We start from the raw sequence: 19,386 nt of genomic DNA on the forward strand, positions 1-19,386 counted from the left end.
CCCAGTAGCCACACCAGGTGAGTGCCTCAGAGAGCTGTGGACAGCCGACCTGCTACCCAAGGCAGTCTCTACCAGGGCAGGGGAAGCACCACGTCCCTCCTCTATAGGCTGCTGCCTGGTCTCTGCCTCCCCTCATGGAATCCCACCTCCCACTGGGGTAGGGCCATCAGCAGGGAGCCCAGGCCACAAATATGGGGCCCTGAGAAGGAGGCACCTTTGCCTCCCCTGCCCCAAAAAGCCGTAGCTGGCAGGGACCTCAGGGCCATCCAGTGGTTTTCTGTTACTTAGGTGTTAAGATATCACGTTTCTTAGCTTGCCCTAAATCAACATAAACCTGTCTAGGAGCCCCCACTCAATAAGATGGTTAAGTAATCCAATGCCTTCGTGCTGGGTGTTCCCTCCAGTGTCCAAGACCTCCAGGAAATTCAGGGAAGGGTCTTGCATCTTCAGGCCCCTCAGTATTCTCTAAGGGCTTGCCAACAGCTTTGGAGCTTTAGCACCTGGATCCAACCCAGATGATCCAACCCGGGTGATCCTATAAGGGTGGACAGCTTTGCTGTCTTCATGCCAAACTCGGGAACAGATATCCTGGTGAACCAGGAGCCTGGGCACCTGCAGTCCCTCTCTCTGAGTGCCCCTGACATCCATGTCCTTCCAAAACACTTCCCTCACCATGGCCACTCCAGGGGATGTGTGTGAGGGGGGTCCAGGTTCCTGCCCCTTCTAGCACCACAAAACCCTGACCCTTGCCAGCCCAGCCCACACACCTCCTTCACGTTGGTTCACATCTCCCCTGAGAGGCCCACCACTGTGAGATAACTGGGCCGACAGCTCCTGGCTGCCTGACTTTGGAAGCAAATGCCTGGGTGAGCTCTGTGTTCTCTGTGGCCCACATCTTCTATTCTGGGCCTTGAACTCCAAAAGCTCTTAGGAAACCCCTGCTCCACTCAGGAAGGTTTGGCCACCTTGCAGGTCGGGAGGAAAGAAAATACCAGATGCAAAGAAAATGGCATCTTAATAATTATCCTGGCACCGAAGTCCATGGAAAATGGTCTGGAAGAATGTACACTCAACAGGGAGGGGCCAGGGAGGGACCAGGGAGGGGCCAGCGAAGCAAAGGAGACTTTCCTCATCACCACTTCGAAAAACTTCTGTACAGTTGGGACGTCTTATTACTCATCATGTATTATTCTCATTATTCTTTTTTTTCCTATTTTTTGGCGAGTACTGGCTAAATAACAGAAAATGAAGTAATGTGTTATTGACCAAGCATCCGTTTTGTGCCAGATGACCAAAGCAGATGTAAAATCTTGAATTTACAGTTATGATGTAAAGTGAACAGTGAGCTGCAGTTGGCCAGGCAAAGAGCAACAGGAACGAACAGTATCCCAGGCAAAAGGAGGAACATCAGCTGGTCCTGGGGTGGGAAAGAGCTTAGCAGATTGGAGGAACAAAGATAGGCCAATGTGGCTACAGCACAATGAGAGGAGCGTGGAGAGAAGCCTTGAGGCAGATCACACGGGGAGTTAAGTAAGGTTGTGTTCAGGGAGTTTGCATTTTCTTTTAAGTAGGAAGCAAGATAATCACGTATTAGGTTTTTACTAGATAACTGTCTCCTTGCTATGTGGAGAATGTTGGAAGGGCAAGACAGGAAGTGTTACCAGTTAAAGGGTGCCGGGAAGAGGACTCCCATGATCCATGACTTTAAAAGAAAAACAAATGAAATGAACGACTCTGTTTCTTACCAGGAGGATCCTGACGTCCAGGGACACAGGTACAAAAGAATCAGGTGTGTTACTTCTAGCAGGCAGGACAGCAGAGAAGTTGGTGGCTGAGTCTGTGGGTCCATGGTGATTGGCTGTGCTGCTTGCCAGTCTAGTAACGTGGGCAGGTTGCTCAACCTTTCAAAGCATTGGTTTCTTCCTCTGGAGAGTAGAAGGTAATTATATCTACCTTCCAAGATTGCCATGAATCTGAATGAGCTACTGCATGTGTCATATATCATTCGCTCAGTAATGTTACTTTAAAACCATCATCATCACCATTATCACCACCACCATTATCACCATCATCATCACCGCCACCATCATTACCACATCATCATCATCATCTTCAATAACACCATCATCATCATCATTGCCAGCACCATCAGCACCACCACCATCTTCATCATCATCATCAACACATCACCAGCACCATCATCACCAGCACCATCATCATCATCACTGCCGCCATCATTGCCACCATCATCATTACCACTACCATCATCATCATCTTCGTCAACACCGCCACCATCATCATTACCACTACCATCATCATCATCTTCTTCAACACCACCATCACCATCATTGCCAGCACCATCATCACCACCACCATCTTCATCATCATTACCATCAACATTACCAGCACCATCATCATCACCACTGCCGCCACCACCACCACCATCATCATCTTCTTCTTCAACACCACCACCATCATCATTACCACTACCATCATCATCATCTTCTTCAACACCGCCACCATCATCATTACCACTACCATCATCATCATCTTCTTCAACACCGCCACCATCATCATTACCACTACCATCATCATCTTCTTCTTCAACACCGCCACCATCATCATTACCACTACCATCATCATCATCTTCTTCAACACCGCCACCATCATCATTACCACTACCATCATCATCATCTTCTTCAACACCGCCACCATCATCATTACCACTACCATCATCATCTTCTTCTTCAACACCGCCACCATCATCATTACCACTACCATCATCATCATCTTCTTCAACACCGCCACCATCATCATTACCACTACCATCATCATCTTCTTCTTCAACACCGCCACCATCATCATTACCACTACCATCATCATCATCTTCTTCAACACCGCCACCATCATCATTACCACTACCATCATCATCTTCTTCAACACCGCCACCATCATTACCACTACCATCATCATCTTCTTCTTCAACACTGCCACCATCATCACCACTACCATCATCATCTTCTTCAACACCGCCATCATCATCACTGCCAGCACCATCATCACCACCATCATTGATCCTGCTCCTAGATTCCATCAAAGTCCAGAGTCCAGTACTCTATCCCAACTCACCTCTGAATAACTCTGGGATCTGGGTGGCCTCCTATCCGCAGTCGCCATGCCCTCTGTCAGATTGTTCTCGTAATTGTGGGGCTCTTTGTTCAAAATGAAAATGTGGGAACTCTTCTTCAAAAAGCAGGAAAAAGGTGTCATCAAAGTAACTAAAACGCTGAGCTTTCTTCTTTCTTCCAGTCTCTCTCATCTTGTTATGATGTTTTTTATTTGCTATTTGATGCCATTCTAAGAAGAATTATAATTTTTAATTACATGAATTTCACCATTCATTATATTGTGCAATACCAGTTTTAGTTACAAATATAAGAACATTTAACTCATATGTAGAATCATCAAAGTTATGATTTGTATTTGATATTTTGTACACACAAGTATATTTTTGTTCTTACTGGAACAGTAGAGATGCTGCAGAAAAAAACTCAACTGTTTTCTGTTTTTGTTTCAAGTTGATTCTTCCAGATGACCAGCAGCAATTTTAGGATTTCTGGATAGAATCGCGTTCTACCAACACGCTTTGCCTTTGCCTTACTGCTGGGGAAGGAAGAACTGAGGGAAAGAGGAACGACGGCTGCCCCGCCTTCCCCTCTTCCTCTGTGTCATCACTTTCAGTGTAAGTACCTGGCTAACACAGGGAAGTGACATGAGTAAGAAAAGGCATGACAGGTTTCCTTGGTCATTTGTGCTTCTTCAAACACCGCTGCCTCTCCTCTGCATTCTAAGCGAGTTCTGGTTTGAATGGAAAGCGTGGCCCGTCAGGCTTGTCTGTGCCCTCGCTCAGTCAGCTGTGCATGCAGCACACATCCCTTGTACTCACTTCGAGTCACACTCCATGTGTCATGGGTTCCCTGGAACTCTCTGCTCATGGGGCATCAAGAAGAACACATGCTAATGAGGCAGCAAGGAACAGCAGGCGTGTCTATTGCATGAATCTTCGGCTCATGTGCCCGCTCCACGGTCCCACCAGCCTTCACCTACAAAACACTGGTTCAAAGATAAAATCATTGAAATTTCAAGATGATGGCAGAAGAGCATTAAACCAAGAAGCTCAGGTCCTGATCACAGGGTCGTTTGTGACTGCACAGGCCTCAGGCCTGTGAGGCTAGCCCTGCCTCTCCTGGAAAATGGGCAGAGTTTCTGGCTCATCCATCTCACAGGGTTGTGGGAGGCCTATACACAAGCCAGGCGGGGGAAACGCTTTGCAAACAGTAACCATAACCGTAACGGTAACCGGACCAATATGCAGCTGCCGTGCTCCCCCAAGCCTGCGGTGCAAGCTCACCACACCGAGAACGGCGAGCTCCAGCCGCAGCCAGCACCAGTGGGGAGCTGGGCAGCACTGAGCTGATTCAAATTCCAGATGAGTGTGAATGACACAAAATCCATTTTACTTGCAAATTCTGAACCGTGCGCAGGAACCCAGCAAGCTCAGCATCACGTTTCTCCCAGCAGCTGTGGCCTGCAAAACGGACAATCGCTGTTTGCACTCAAGCTTTGTTGCGCTGGGCAGGTCAAGGCCAGCTCCCTCCTGCCAGGGCTCAGCAGAGGTGTGAGATCCCTTCGTAAAGCCTTTCCCATGTCTGGAGAAGGTGTCAGAAATCGTCACACATTTCCCATTTGGAAAGCGATTTGGCAACGTGGGAAGTCTAGGTTGTTCTGAGGCTCTGTCCAGCTCAACAGGAAAAACAGAAGGGGACGCCCCCAAGAGCCAGACAGCCCGCTGTCCACCCATAGCCATGGAACCTGGGTCCACCTGTGATGCTGAGGAAGCCCCTGAGCCCCGCCCGGGTGAGCTTCCTCAACTCTCAAATAGAACCGAGAGCACCCCAGGGCCCCGCAAAGGCTTTCTGTTCATGACTGCTTCTCACGCTCTCCTCCGCTGTGGCACGTGAACATCACAGTCCCACTTAACATTGCTGCACCTGAGGCTTAGCAAAGTTCACTGACAAAAACTATTATCGTCCCAGCATACGTGACAAAATTGAGGCTTCCAGAGGTTAAGCGGTTTGCCCGAGGTCACCAGCAGGGCCAAGGACCACCCTCTGGTCTGGGTAACGTCTAGGTCCACGCTTCCACAGTCCGACTCAGGGCACAAGAGCTAGGAAGAAATGAGCTCACATGTGTGACAGGGCATCATGACCATCGCTGGAGCATAGTGTGGGTGGCACCGCTTGCCCTAAACTCAGCGGCATCTCCTGGGCCACTGTCAGGGGAGAAAGGGATGGAGCTGGGTGAGGAATTCCAGCCTATCTGCCTCCAGGGCTCCTTGGAGCCTGGCCCAGAATTGAAGAGGTGTTTTTCCCTCTACCCTGCCCAGGTCTCCCCTACCCCTCCAGACACACACGAGCACACACACATACGCACACACACGCTCTATATCTATGATGACCCCTCACCAACTTCACCCCTTCCTCTCCCTTCAGCCCTCAAGTCTTCTCCATTCCCACACCCCACCTTCCTTAAGCTCCCACGGCCCTTTTTCCTCACAATGCCACACCTGGGCTTCAGAATCACCAGGGTCCTAATTCCAGCACAGTCTTTCTGCCCTCAGCTCCGAGCCCCAGACCCCCATCTGATGATGATGGGCCTCCCTGCAGCAGAGGGTGGGGCGTGTGTGTGTGTGTGTGTGTGTGTGTGTGTGTGTGTGTGTGCGCGCGCGCTCCTGGCAGGTGGGGCCCCACTGGCCTGCCTGTTCCTTTTCTGTTCACACCAGTGTAAAACCAACGAGACAACAGGCCCTGCCCACATACAAGTGCTCTCAGGACTCCCACTCTGAGCAGAAGGCTCTGGGTGAAACAATAGAATTTAGTAGGAATTCTAGAAGGGCAGTGGAATGGAGAAAATGTATGAAGTATATAACGATGGAATAGCATTCCCAGGTGTGGAAGGAATCCACAAATGCCCAGGTTTTAAGGCCACCGGGTACCAAACTGCATCTGCCCTAAAGGCGAAGAAACCCCACCAATTCGAAATGTCCATCACCCCGATTCTCTCTTCACACATATGACAACCAAGCCAGGTGCTGAAGAACACCAGCCACGTGGAAGCTAAGAACAAAACGCAAAGAACAGAAGGAACTTTTAAAAGGTCAGTCCCCTTACAGAAAACCAAGAAGCTATTGTGTCCCTAAAAAGAAAACAGGCTCTGCTTAAAAGGGAGCACTTAGAAAGCAAGAAAGAATTCTTGGAAGTACAATTGCTAAAAGAAAAGTTTCGTGGAGAAAGATGTACAGTTGAAGAAATCTCTCAGAATATCCATCAAAAAAACAGGAAAATACACAAGAAAACACCTGAGATATATAAGTTCAATCTAAGAAGTTCTATAGTCATTTACTAGGAATTACAGGAAAAATAAAACAGAGAAAATGTATAAATTATACAAATGAGGGTATAACATCTCCCAAGTGCTGCAGGAATCTACAATCTTCTGGTTGATAGGACCTTCTAGATGCCAAACAGAAAAAATAAAGAAAGACCTGCCTCCAGATAAACTATCATGAAAACTGGAACTCCAAGGACAAGGAGAAGATTTTTAAAGTTTCCAGATGGGAAAAACAGATTATTGGCAAAGGAATTACAATCATGTTGGCATGTGACTTCTCATCAGCAACGCTGAAAACCAGAAGACTAGAATAGTCTTCCCAAGTGCTCATTAAAGAAATAAAACTCTAAACTTACAATTCTATTTTTGAATAAAAACTATTAAATAAGTATAAGGGCAAAATAACATTTTCAGGCACAAAAAATACTTAAAAATCTACATCCCAAATATTCTTTTTGAAAAATATTCTCAGGATATTCTTCAGCAAAATGAAGAAGGTATCTAAGCCAGGAAAAAGATACGGGAATTCTAAAAACAGCGTAGACTTATCCCAGGCATCCAAAGACAAACTTCTAGGTTCATAGCTCGATAACAGAACTAGAAAAAATATATATATCTGTCCAGATCTTAACAAGAGGTAAGAGAACCCTGGGGGTTGGGGCCAGGGGTGGCGGTAGGGTGGAGAACCTTTAAGAAAAAATCATTTTCTTATTTTCCTTAACAAAACTTAGGGTTGAGAGACTGAATCGTTCAAAGATATAAGGGAGAAATATACTGTAATTCCCTTGTCAAAAAGAAAAAGCACAGCAAGACCCCATCTCTAAAAAGTGTTTTAAATAAGCCAGGCATGGTGATAAGCACCTCCCGCTACTGAGGAGGCTGAGGCAGGAGGATCACTTGAAGCCAGGAGACAGAGGTTGCAGTGAGCTATAACAGTGCCATTGCACTCCAGCCTGAGACACAGAACAAGACCCCATCTCTTTAAAAGGAAAGAAAAGCAAGCAATTAGAAATTCCAGAAAGAAAAATAAAGTTCTATACTATATTATTGCAAATTGCATTTAAAGTTGACACTGAGGCTAAACAGTACTTGTTTTTGCAATGATAATAAAAATATAGCTTTTAGTAAACCACAATGTCATGGTAGAAACAGTATTCTTACTAAATAAAAACCCTATGAAGCAAACATTTACTTGGAATTGGTAATGGCACACATATAATTTATAATTGGTTCCAAACAGGCTGTGATATTCTAACAATGTAAGTGAAAGCTGTGGTTGCCAACATTGACAAATCATGCATATGCTATATAACAAAGATTTTGTGACAAAGCTGATTAAAGATGAAAATAACAGGCTATAGCAGAGCTTGTGTGCCTTCTCTCTATGCTGCCCATATCAGATTTTAGAAAAGTTTGAGCTTTTGAAGTCAATCTGAGTATCCTGCGACAACACTAAACTTCTTTGTAAACGAGTCCTCTACATTTCGGAGGCATGTTGTTCAAAAACTTGGAGATGCCTGATCAGATTATTCAACACACGGACTTTCCGTTTTTGAAGCTTGAAAGAATTGCATTAATTGAAAACAAAGCTTATGAATGAAAAGACATTGGCATTCATCCCTAAAAAAAAAGAAAGAAAAAAGGAGAAACTCGGCACATTAAACAATCACACACTATTGTGGAAAGTCTATAATGACATTTCGGAATATCTTGACTTGTGACAAGACTCTTTTGATGGAGCTTCTATTTTAATTAGAAAGAAATACACTGTTCCATGAGAGCGTGAAACTGAGCAAGCCTAAAATTTCTCAGCTTCTCAATGTGTAACGAAGCATTCGAAAGAATCACAAATAAATACTACTTATCTGATGAATTCTGGCTTGTAAAAAGATTTGCTGAAGAAAGGTACTCTGAAAGGAGGCAAAAAACAGTATCTGGTAACATATTTAGGCTGAAAGAGTTTCACATTTTAATGTCAAAAAGTTAGCATTGAAAATAGCCTTCATTTCCCTTGAGCTGACTAGGGCCTCAACATCTGTAGAGAGAATATTTTCTCAATTCAAAATATTACGATCTGTAATGAAGGGTAGAGTACAGATGTCAATATTTCAAATTAATTAACCATAATATGTTTCTCAAATTCCTAGCCTCAAGTGTTCCTCCTGCCTTGGTCTGCCTAGTGACTGGGACTACAGGTGAGCACTGCTCTGCGCAGCTAATATTTTATTTTTTATTTTTTGTAGAGATGAAGTCTTGCCACGTTGCACAGACTGGTCTTGAACTCCTAAGCTCAAGTGATCCTCTGGCCCTGGCCTTCCAAAGTGCTGAGATTATAGGCGTGAGCCACCACACCCAGCTGTTAGTTTTTGTTTTAGAAATAATTTTCTTGTTGAAAATAGTTTTAGAACTATTTTTAAAAACTTGCCAGTCAAGAAATAAATATTTCCAAAATATATACACTTCTTGTTATTTCAGAATCTTTTTGCCCTCAAAATTGCACCTTGGTTTCATCAATGAAATATATATCCTGCCAGTCCTTTGTTGTGTAACAAATTACCCTGAAACTTACAAACAACCAGCGTTCACTCTCTCACAGGAGAACCTAGACAGAGTGTGGATCAAGAGTCTGGAAGTGGCTTCACTGGCCCCTCCCACTCAGGGTCTCTTAGGGCAACAGGAGCATCCTTAGCCAGGTCGGTGATTACCTCAAGGCGTGATGGGTCTGAGAAATCCGAATCCAAGCTCACTCATATGGCTGTTGGACCTCAGAAGCTCTGCTTCCAAGCTCACTGACATGGTATAGGACCTGTTTTCATTTGCTAGGGCTGCCATAACAAATACCACACACTGGATGACATACACAACAGATGTTTATTTTCTCACGATTATGGAGGCTAGAAGTCCAAGTTCAAGGTGTTTTGCTGGGCTGGTTTCTTCTGAGGCCTCTCTCCTTGGCCTGCAGGCAGCCATCTTCTCCCTGTGTCTTCACAGGGTCTTTCCTCTGCTTCTATCTGTTCCTAATCTCTTATAAGGCACCGGTCATAAAAGATTAGGGCCAACCCTAATGACCTCATTTTAAATGAATTATCTCATTTAAAAATCCTATCACCAAGTATAGTCACATTCTGAGGCACTGAGAGTTAGTGCCTCGCATGTGGTAACAGGTGCCTTTCCACCTGAGCGTCTTCACAACGGGACAGCTTACGATTTGAGACAGAGAGAGATCATTAAGATGGAAATCCTTTTGTAATTTAGTCTCGGAAGCCACATCCCATCTTTTCTGCCATCTTCTATGAATATGAAGAGAAGAGAAGAGAATCAACAGGTCCAGCTCATCCTCAAGGGAGGGGATCCCACAAGAGTCTGAATTTCAGGAGGAGGCCATCTTGAAGGCTGCCTACCATGCTCTGTATCCATTTTGTCCCAAGTCCACTTGAGGGACCAGGTCTTGAGATTGGGGATACTGGCTTTGGAAAGTCAGTTTATCCTCCGTTGGAAGGGTGGGGAATTGAGAGGTTGTATGAGGAACCCCAAGCAATTCCGGTTTCAGAGATTAGTGTAATAGAGGAAAAAAGGCAGGAAGGGAGGCGCAGGAGGTCTTTGCAGATCAAAGGAAGAGAGTGCTGTGCGCAGGTCTTGTGCACTCTCCCTGGCAAGCCCCCGGGCTCCCAGAGCAGCATCTATTCCCCTTTGCATCTGCTCCTCTCCCCCTGCACACAAGCACACATACCCAGCAACAGTCATACACACACACGTGTGAAAACACAATCACAACCTCATACACTTGCACACACATTTACACACAACCACATGAACACACATTCACACACGTAAGCACATACATGTCACACTTGCACATGTACTCACACACACACCACACACAAACACACACAGGCAGACACCACGCAGCAGCCTCCAGCACCCTCCCTGTGCCCAGCACGTAGCCTGTGCTCAGTGAGGGCTGACTTCATTAGCGAAACATTAAGTCAGGGGAAATTGTGTTTGGGGATCCTTCTTTCCAATTAATCATTTCAGTTGTTTAACATGGGCTCCTGGGCATTCACTGTGTGCTGAGCCCTCAACTCATGCTTCTCAGAAATAGAAAAATATCATTTTCCTTTCCCACAATTGCGTCTGAACTGAGAGTGCTTTGAGGGCTTTTTAATGAAATACAGTTTTTCAAATCGGGCAGTACCTAAGTCTTAAGCACTTGAGAGAGAAGAAAATTGAAAGGATTCTCTCCAAGCAAACTACTAGATTTTCCCACATTTTGGAAAAGGAAACTTTTGAAAAAATAACGCCTGGTCTAATATCTACCCAGTGTACAGGGCTCCAGCTTCCAAAGCCCCCTAAACCAGAGCAATGGGAATGAAGCTCTCTGGGGTGAAATTATGGCTGAATTTGTTGAACTGTATTTTCTAAAGAATATCCAATAAGAATGCGTTCTTTTTTTTTTTTTTTTTTTTTTGAGACGGAGTTTCTCTCTTGTTATCCAGGCTGGAGTGCAATGGCATGATCTCGGCTCACCGCCACCTCCGCCTCCTGGGTTCAGGCAATTCTCCTGCCTCAGCCTCCTGAGTAGCTGGGATTACAGGCGCCTGCCAACATGCCCATCTAATTTTTGTATTTTTAGTAGAAACGGGGTTTCACCATGTTGATCAGGATGGTCTCGATCTCTTGACCTCATGATCCACACACCTCGGCCTCCCAAAGTGCTGGGATTACAGGCGTGAGCCACCACACCCGGTCTAAGCATGCATTCTTAATAAGTTAAAGGTTACTTTTTAAAGATGAAAAAAATCATTATTATTAATACAATAAATACAAAGAATTAAGCACAGTGCCTAGCAAGGTAAAATGGGCTCTACATTATATTTGGTTGTTTTCATTGTAAAGAACCCACTGGGGAAAAAAAAACCCACTGCTTTCTAAGAAGCTGGAATTCTGATAATTTATCTCCCCTTCCTGGGCCCCTCAGAATCCTGCTATTGAAAGCAGCTTTGGAAGAGACAGAAGGTCTGAGTTCCGAGTTAGCTCCACGATCCCTACCAGAGAGGGAGGCTTTCCACAATACTCATTCTTACCCCACAGTCTAGGGCATGAAGCTCTGATATGGTTTGCTGTGTCCCCACCCAAATCTCATCTTGAATTATAGTTCCCATAATCCCCACATATTGTGGGAGGGACCAGGTGTAGAAAATTGAATCATGGGGGCAGTTTCCCCTGCCCTGTTCTCAGAATAGTGAGTTCTCACGAGATCTGATGGTTTTATAAGGGGCTTCCCCCTTCACTTAGCTCTCATTCTCTCTCCTGCTGTCATGTTAAGAAGGATGCATTTGCTTTCCCTTCTGCCATGATTGTAAGTTTCCTGAGGCCTCCCCAGCCATGATGAACTGTGAGTCAATTAAACCTCTTTCCTTTATAAATTAGCCAGTCTTTCTGTCTTTATTAGCAGCATGAGAACTAATACAGAATCCCAGTGAAAATGCGGCAATATCAGAAACATGCACACATTCATGACCTCAATATCTGCCTCTGAGCAATTTCCTGGTGAGTTTCTTTTATAACAAGGTCACGCCAAGCATGCTACTTCCTATTAGTGTTTTTTTTATTTGATTTCAAAATTATTCTTCACATGTCACCTTCTTCCTTGAGCCATTTTCTCCCTCCAGTGAAATCCTGGCATTCATGGCAGCTCTCAGAACTAAATTAATTATAAAAGCATATTAATGTCATCTGTAGAGCAATGAAATTAATGTATTCAATACTTCCAAGAGGAAGTCATCAATTATGACCAGCGATTATAGCATTTTATGTTACAGCATTTAAAATTCTTACAAATTTTAATATTTCCTGCAGCAAGAATTGCCATAAATATCATCTGCTGTGCAGTCTTGATTTATGAATTGAGTGTAACTTTTAGTCCACTGGTGTTCAAATACTGAACACTTTCCTCTTATCAAGTGTCTGTTCTTAGATGTTTATACCTATATGAAAAATAGGGATCCCCATTCCCTTAAGGGTGACCTCTGCCCTCAGAGTACAGAAATATGCAATAGTACCTGTGTGGAGACATATACATTTTTAGGGAGTGCTCACAGCTTAAGATGCATGATAACCTCAATAGAGGGAAACCCATCCGTGCCCTCATGTCAGATCTAAATACACCACAGGGCCCCAAGTGATTCATTCTCAGAATAAAGAAGGCAGCCAAAGGAAACACGCTGGCCTTCCCTTGTGCCTCTCAAAGGCTGTTAGAGGACATGCAATTTGTCACTCACAGCACTTCTTACTAAACGCCTTTTTCCACCCAATTCCTCCTCTAAGTTACCTGCAAGACCCACAACTAGTCAGAAGTTCACCCTCAACTCTTCTCCAAAACTCTCCCCTGGAGAAGATATTTGACATATATCTGACAAAAAAACTTGTAACCAGACCATATAAGAAATGCCTACAAAGCAACTTCTTAAAAGGCAAGCATTCCTAGAAAACTATGGGCCAGCTGGGCACGGTGGCATGCTCCTGTAATGCCAGCTACTAGGCAGGCTGAAAAGGAGGATCACTTGAGCCCAGGAGTTTGAGTGCAGCTTGGGCAATGTAGAAAGATCTGGTCACAAGAAAATAATAACAACAGGCTGGACGCAGTGGCTCACTCCTGTAACCCCAGCACTTTGGGAGGTCGAGGTGGGAGGATCACAAGGACAGGAGTTCAAGACCAGCCTGGCCAATATGGAGAAACCCCATCTCTACTAAAAATACAAAAATTAGCCAGGTGTGGTGGCAGGCACCTGTAGTCCCAGCTACTCAGGAGGCTGAGGCAGAAGAATTGTTTGAACCCAGGAGGCAGAGGTTGCGGTGAGCCTGGGTGACAGAGCAAGACTCAGTCTCAAAAAGAGTAATAACAGCAAGCAAACAATGAGCACCATGCTGGAACAGGCCCCTCATGAGAGAGGAGTCCCAAAGGGCCACTAAACATGGGCCAAGGTGCTTAGCTCCACAAATCATCAGTGACAGCAATGAGGTTAACACAGAACACCCCAGCAGAACAGCTAAAATGAATGAGGTTAACATAGAACACCCCAGCAGAACAGCTAAAATGAATGAAGTTAACATAGAACACCCCAGCAGAACAGCTAAAATGAATGAGGTTAACACAGAACACCCCAGCAGAACAGCTAAAATGAATGAAGTTAACACAGAACACCCCAGCAGAACAGCTAAAATGAATGAGGTTAACACAGAACACCCCAGCAGAACAGCTAAAATGAATGAAGTTAACACAGAACACCCCAGCAGAACAGCTAAAATGAATGAGGTTAACATAGAACACCCCAGCAGAACAGCTAAAATGAATGAAGTTAACACAGAACACCCCAGCAGAACAGCTAAAATGAATGAGGTTAACACAGAACACCCCAGCAGAACAGCTAAAATGAATGAAGTTAACACAGAACACCCCAGCAGAACAGCTAAAATGAATGAGGTTAACATAGAACACCCCAGCAGAACAGCTAAAATGAATGAAGTTAACACAGAACACCCCAGCAGAACAGCTAAAATGAATGAGGTTAACATAGAACACCCCAGCAGAACAGCTAAAATGAATGAAGTTAACACAGAACACCCCAGCAGAACAGCTAAAATGAATGAGGTTAACATAGAACACCCCAGCAGAACAGCTAAAATGAATGAAGTTAACACAGAACACCCCAGCAGAACAGCTAAAATGAATGAGGTTAACACAGAACACCCCAGCAGAACAGCTAAAATGAATGAAGTTAACACAGAACACCCCAGCAGAACAGCTAAAATGAATGAAGTTAACACAGAACACCCCAGCAGAACAGCTAAAATGAATGAGGTTAACATAGAACACCCCAGCAGAACAGCTAAAATGAATGAAGTTAACACAGAACACCCCAGCAGAACAGCTAAAATGAATGAAGTTAACACAGAACACCCCAGCAGAACAGCTAAAATGAATGAGGTTAACACAGAACACCCCAGCAGAACAGCTAAAATGAATGAAGTTAACATAGAACACCCCAGCAGAACAGCTAAAATGAATGAAGTTAACATAGAACACCCCAGCAGAACAGCTAAAATGAATGAGGTTAACATAGAACACCCCAGCAGAACAGCTAAAATGAATGAAGTTAACACAGAACACCCCAGCAGAACAGCTAAAATGAATGAGGTTAACACAGAACACCCCAGCAGAACAGCTAAAATGAATGAAGTTAACACAGAACACCCCAGCAGAACAGCTAAAATGAATGAAGTTAACATAGAACACCCCAGCAGAACAGCTAAAATGAATGAAGTTAACACAGAACACCCCAGCAGAACAGCTAAAATGAATGAAGTTAACATAGAACACCCCAGCAGAACAGCTAAAATGAATGAGGTTAACATAGAACACCCCAGCAGAACAGCTAAAATGAATGAAGTTAACACAGAACACCCCAGCAGAACAGCTAAAATGAATGAGGTTAACACAGAACACCCCAGCAGAACAGCTAAAATGAATGAAGTTAACACAGAACACCCCAGCAGAACAGCTAAAATGAATGAGGTTAACATAGAACACCCCAGCAGAACAGCTAAAATGAATGAGGTTAACATAGAACACCCCAGCAGAACAGCTAAAATGAATGAAGTTAACATAGAACACCCCAGCAGAACAGCTAAAATGAATGAGGTTAACATAGAACACCCCAGCAGAACAGCTAAAATGAATGAAGTTAACATAGAACACCCCAGCAGAACAGCTAAAATGAATGAAGTTAACATAGAACACCCCAGCAGAACAGCTAAAATGAATGAGGTTAACACAGAACACCCCAGCAGAACAGCTAAAACGAAAAAGGCAGAAAAATGCCAAGATCAGCAAGGATGTAGAGCAACTGGACCTTTCACAGGCTGCTAGTGGAGGATAAATTGTTCCATTTAGAACAGTGTCTGGCAGGATACACCGAGCTGAACATATGCATTCCTGATGACCCAGAAACTCCACTCCTAGGTAAATGCCCAAAAGAAATGAGTCCATATGCTCACCAAAAGACATGTACTAGAATATTCATAACAGCTTTATTCAAAATAGCCCCAAACTGAAACTACAAAACTTCCATCAACAGCAGAATGGAATACAGTTGCCAGATAAAATACAGGATGGCCCATTAAGTTTGAATTTCAGAAAGGCAAAAATAGCCGGGCACAGTGGCTCATGCCTGTAATCCCAGCACTTTGGGAGACCAAAGCACGTGGATCACAAGGTCAAGAGATCGAGACCATCCTGGCCAACGTGGTGAAACCCTGTTTCTACTGAAAAATACAAAAATTAGCTGGGTGTGGTGGCACGCGCCCGTAGTCCCAGCTACTTGGGAGGCTGAGGCAGAAGAATTGCTCGAACCTGGGAGGCGGAGGTTGCAGTGAGCCAAGATCGCGCCATTGCACTCCAGCCTGGTGCCTGGCGACAGAGCGAGACTCTGTCTTTAAAAAAAAAGGCAACAATAATTTCTGTAGTATAATCAGGTCCCATACTATAATATTATCCAAAATAAGCAACTGCTGTGTGCAACAGAGATGGCTCTCACAGACATAAGGATGAGCAAGAGAAGACAGACACAAAATTATATTAATTGGGTAGTGCCATGTATGTGATATTCCAAAAACACAAAACTCATCCACGCTGTCAGAAGTCAAGCTAATGGGGGGGATGGGTAGTTATTGGAAAGAGACACAAGGGGCATTTTGGGAGCCTGGAATGTTCTGTCTCTTGAAATGGGTGCGGGTCACACTTTGTAAACGTTCCTCAAGCTATTCACTTAGGACACATGTGCTTTTACAATTGTGGGACATACTCCACCTGGGAAGTATTCTTTGTGTATCTAAAGTTCAGATTTTACAAAGCATCCTGTACTTTGTATGGCAGCCATCCTCCATTCTCCTGTTAATGGGTATTTTTCCCATCAACACATATCACAAGTGTATTTTATATGTGAACAAAAAATTATTAAAACCTCTCACAGAACCCTGCTCCCAGCATGGGTCCTTCCACGGGAAGGTAATGCCAGTGGGCAAAGGGAGAATTTTGAGTGGGCTGGGAGTAGGGTCAGAGGTGGAAACGGGAGCAAATACCCACGTAGTAATCCATTTCAAGAGACAGAACATTCCAGGCTCCCAAAATGCCCCTTATGTCTCTTTCCAGTAACTACCCATCCCTGCCACTAGCTTGATTTCCGACAGCGTGGATGAGTTTTGCGTTTTTGGAATATCACATACATGGCACCATCCAACTAATATAATTTTGTGTCTGGCTTCTCCTGCTCATCCATATGTCTGTGAGAGTCATCTATGCTGCACACAGCAGTCGCTCGTTTTGGGTAATGTTACTGTATAGGACCTTTTTTATGTGCTTGCTCTCCGAACCCTGTTGTTATGCTACAAAAGAGCGGTATAGCTGCTTGCAGATTATACCTGCTCCAATTCCCACACTTGCCAAAATAAATGTGTTCTGAAGTCCAGAGATCTGACCCCCATCTCCATCCTCTTGGGATTTAAGTTGTCTTCCAACAAGGTACCTTCAAACTTAATCTGTATTTGTAGGAGGGAGGGCAGTGGTCAGTCACACGTTTATATATATATATATATATTTTTTTTTTTCTTTTTTCTTTTTAGAGACAGAGTCTTTCTCTGTTGCCCAGGCTGGAATGCAGTGGCTCGATCTCTGCTCACTGCAACCTTTTCCTCCCAGGTTCAAGCAATTCTCCTGCCTCAGACTCCCGAGTAGCTGGGATTACAGGTACATGCCACCATACTTGGCTAATTTTTGTATTTTTAGTAGTGATGGGATTTCACCATGTTGGCTAGGCTGGTCTCAAACTCCTGACCTCAGATAATCCACCCACCTCTGCCTCCCAAAGTGCTGGGATTACAGGTGTTAGTCACCACACCCTGCCTGTCCACACGTGTTCACTTCAGTCACTTCAGGATTAGGGAACGCAGCTTAACCCTGATTTTAGCAATAGAGACCCCGCATGGCCTTGGAAGCCCACATTGAGCCGCTGCTTCCACCTCTCGCATGGCCGCCAAACCCCACCTGGGCTCAAAGTCAGGGCTCCGCCCACCTCCCATTCTCTGGGCTGTGGCCATGTTTTATAGGTGCCTTCATCGGGCATGAGTCAGCCTGCAGCGTCGGCCACTCCCAGAAGTGACAGGGACCCCCTGACAGAGCCAGGAGAAACACTGAGAAGTGCAGATGCTTCTTGGACAGTGGCTAGCTAAGGTGGGGACAGAGCAGGAAGCTGGAAGGGAGGAGTTAGAAACAAACAAGTAGAGAAAGGCACTCTGTTAAAGGCAGTAGAGCGGCACAGTTAAAGACAGGCTTTAGAGCCAGACTCAGCTTCAACATCCACTAACTATGCTGCCTTGCACCCATGACCAACTACCTGAGCCTCAGTTTTCTCATCTGCAAAGTGGGGGTAATAATAGTACCTACACTGGGTTATTGTGGGGACCAGGTGAGACAGTGGGTAGTGGATTGTACTTTCCAAAGGCGACCACAGTGCATTTTTCCCATACATGCTCATTGGGAACCTCATCACTCTCCTATCAAGTGGAGTCTAATTCCCTTCCTTTGAATCTTCGGGGAGAAGAGGGCTTGTCACTGGCCTGAGACAGACAGAATACAGCAGAAGTGATACAGCCTGACTTCCAGGTCTAGGGAGTAACAGGCACCTCCCTCCACCTTGTTAGCTGGTATCCTCGCCTTTGGAGCCTTGGCCTCCACTAAAGTCCAGCTACCTGGAAGCCACCATGCTGTGAGGAAGCTCAAGCCACATGGAGGGGCCACCTGGAGGGGCTCCAACTGACAGCCCCTGCTGAGATGCCAGGTGACAGACAATGTCATTGAGCAGCCGTGAATTAAGATACCTCTATGTGACTCCAGTCCTCAGCTGCCAATACCCCAAGTCATCAGCCTTGAGTCTTCCCAGTGAAGCCCCGGGCATGATGGAGCAGAGACATATCACTCTCATGTGCCCTGTCCAAATCCCAACCCATACTCCTGAGCAAGATCAAATGGTTGCTTTAAGCAATTAAGTGTGGGGGTGCTGCATGGCAATCTTATCAGTTAGATTTAGCTGTGTAACAACCCCAGAACTGAGTGGCTTAAAACAACATGCGTTTATTTAGTTCACTGTTCTGCAGGTCAGCTGGGCAGTGCTTAGGGCGGACTCAGCTGATCTCCACTGGGCTCTCTTGGCATCTGTGGTCCACTGGCGGGTCTGCTGGTGGCTGATTGATCCAGAATGGCCTTGCTTACAAGGCAGGCAGTTGGCAAGCTGGCAACTGGGCAACAGATGCAACTGGGCCATGTCTCTCATCACCCAGGAGGTTGGGCCGGGCGTCTCCACATGGGAGCAGAGTTACAGGAGCAGCGGCAAAGGGCCAGCCCCACTGTGCAGGCGTTCCCAGGCCTCTACTCACCATGTTTGCTAACATTCCGTCCACCAAAGCAAGCCCAGTGCCAAGGCCAGGGTCAGAGTGAGAGGGCTCCCAAAACACATGGCAGGGAGGCATGGGCCAGGGGAAGAATCCATGGCATTTTTGTCGACAACCACCACCTGGCACAGAGTGTGCCTCCAGTAATCGCTGGCTGCCCACAGGATGGACGTCATGACCACAGAGCATGCATTGCTGGGCACTAGCAGCTGGGCACTAGCAGCTGGGCACCTCTTTGGACTTAAGCTTTCTGTGCCTAGAAGAGAAGGTCTGAGAGGAGTGCCTGGGGGTGAGGGCAAAAGAGATAGGCGGGGGGCTGGAGGTGAAGGCCATTCTTCTCTGACTCCTCTGGGACAGCAAGTAAAGCAAAAGGGGACAGAATTTGGGAGTCAGACACTCCCAAGTTTAATTCCAGCTTTGCCATCAGCCTCT

At 45.3% G+C, this 19,386-nt stretch overlaps 1 long non-coding RNA gene across 1 annotated transcript; it reads right to left on the reverse strand.

Moving 5' to 3' along the window:
* Positions 1–385: 385 nt before the first annotated feature.
* Positions 386–5,539, reverse strand: LOC128929209 (uncharacterized). The gene is made up of 3 exons (XR_008475272.2): positions 3,947–5,539; positions 3,130–3,357; positions 386–1,925 (listed from the first exon to the last, which is right to left on the reverse strand). It is a non-coding gene; the product is annotated as an uncharacterized LOC128929209 (long non-coding RNA).
* Between the last annotated feature and the right edge of the window lie 13,847 nt (positions 5,540–19,386).

The sequence above is a fragment of the Callithrix jacchus genome, chromosome 12, assembly GCF_049354715.1.
Source record: "Callithrix jacchus isolate 240 chromosome 12, calJac240_pri, whole genome shotgun sequence".
Classification (NCBI taxonomy): Eukaryota; Metazoa; Chordata; class Mammalia; order Primates; family Cebidae; genus Callithrix; species Callithrix jacchus.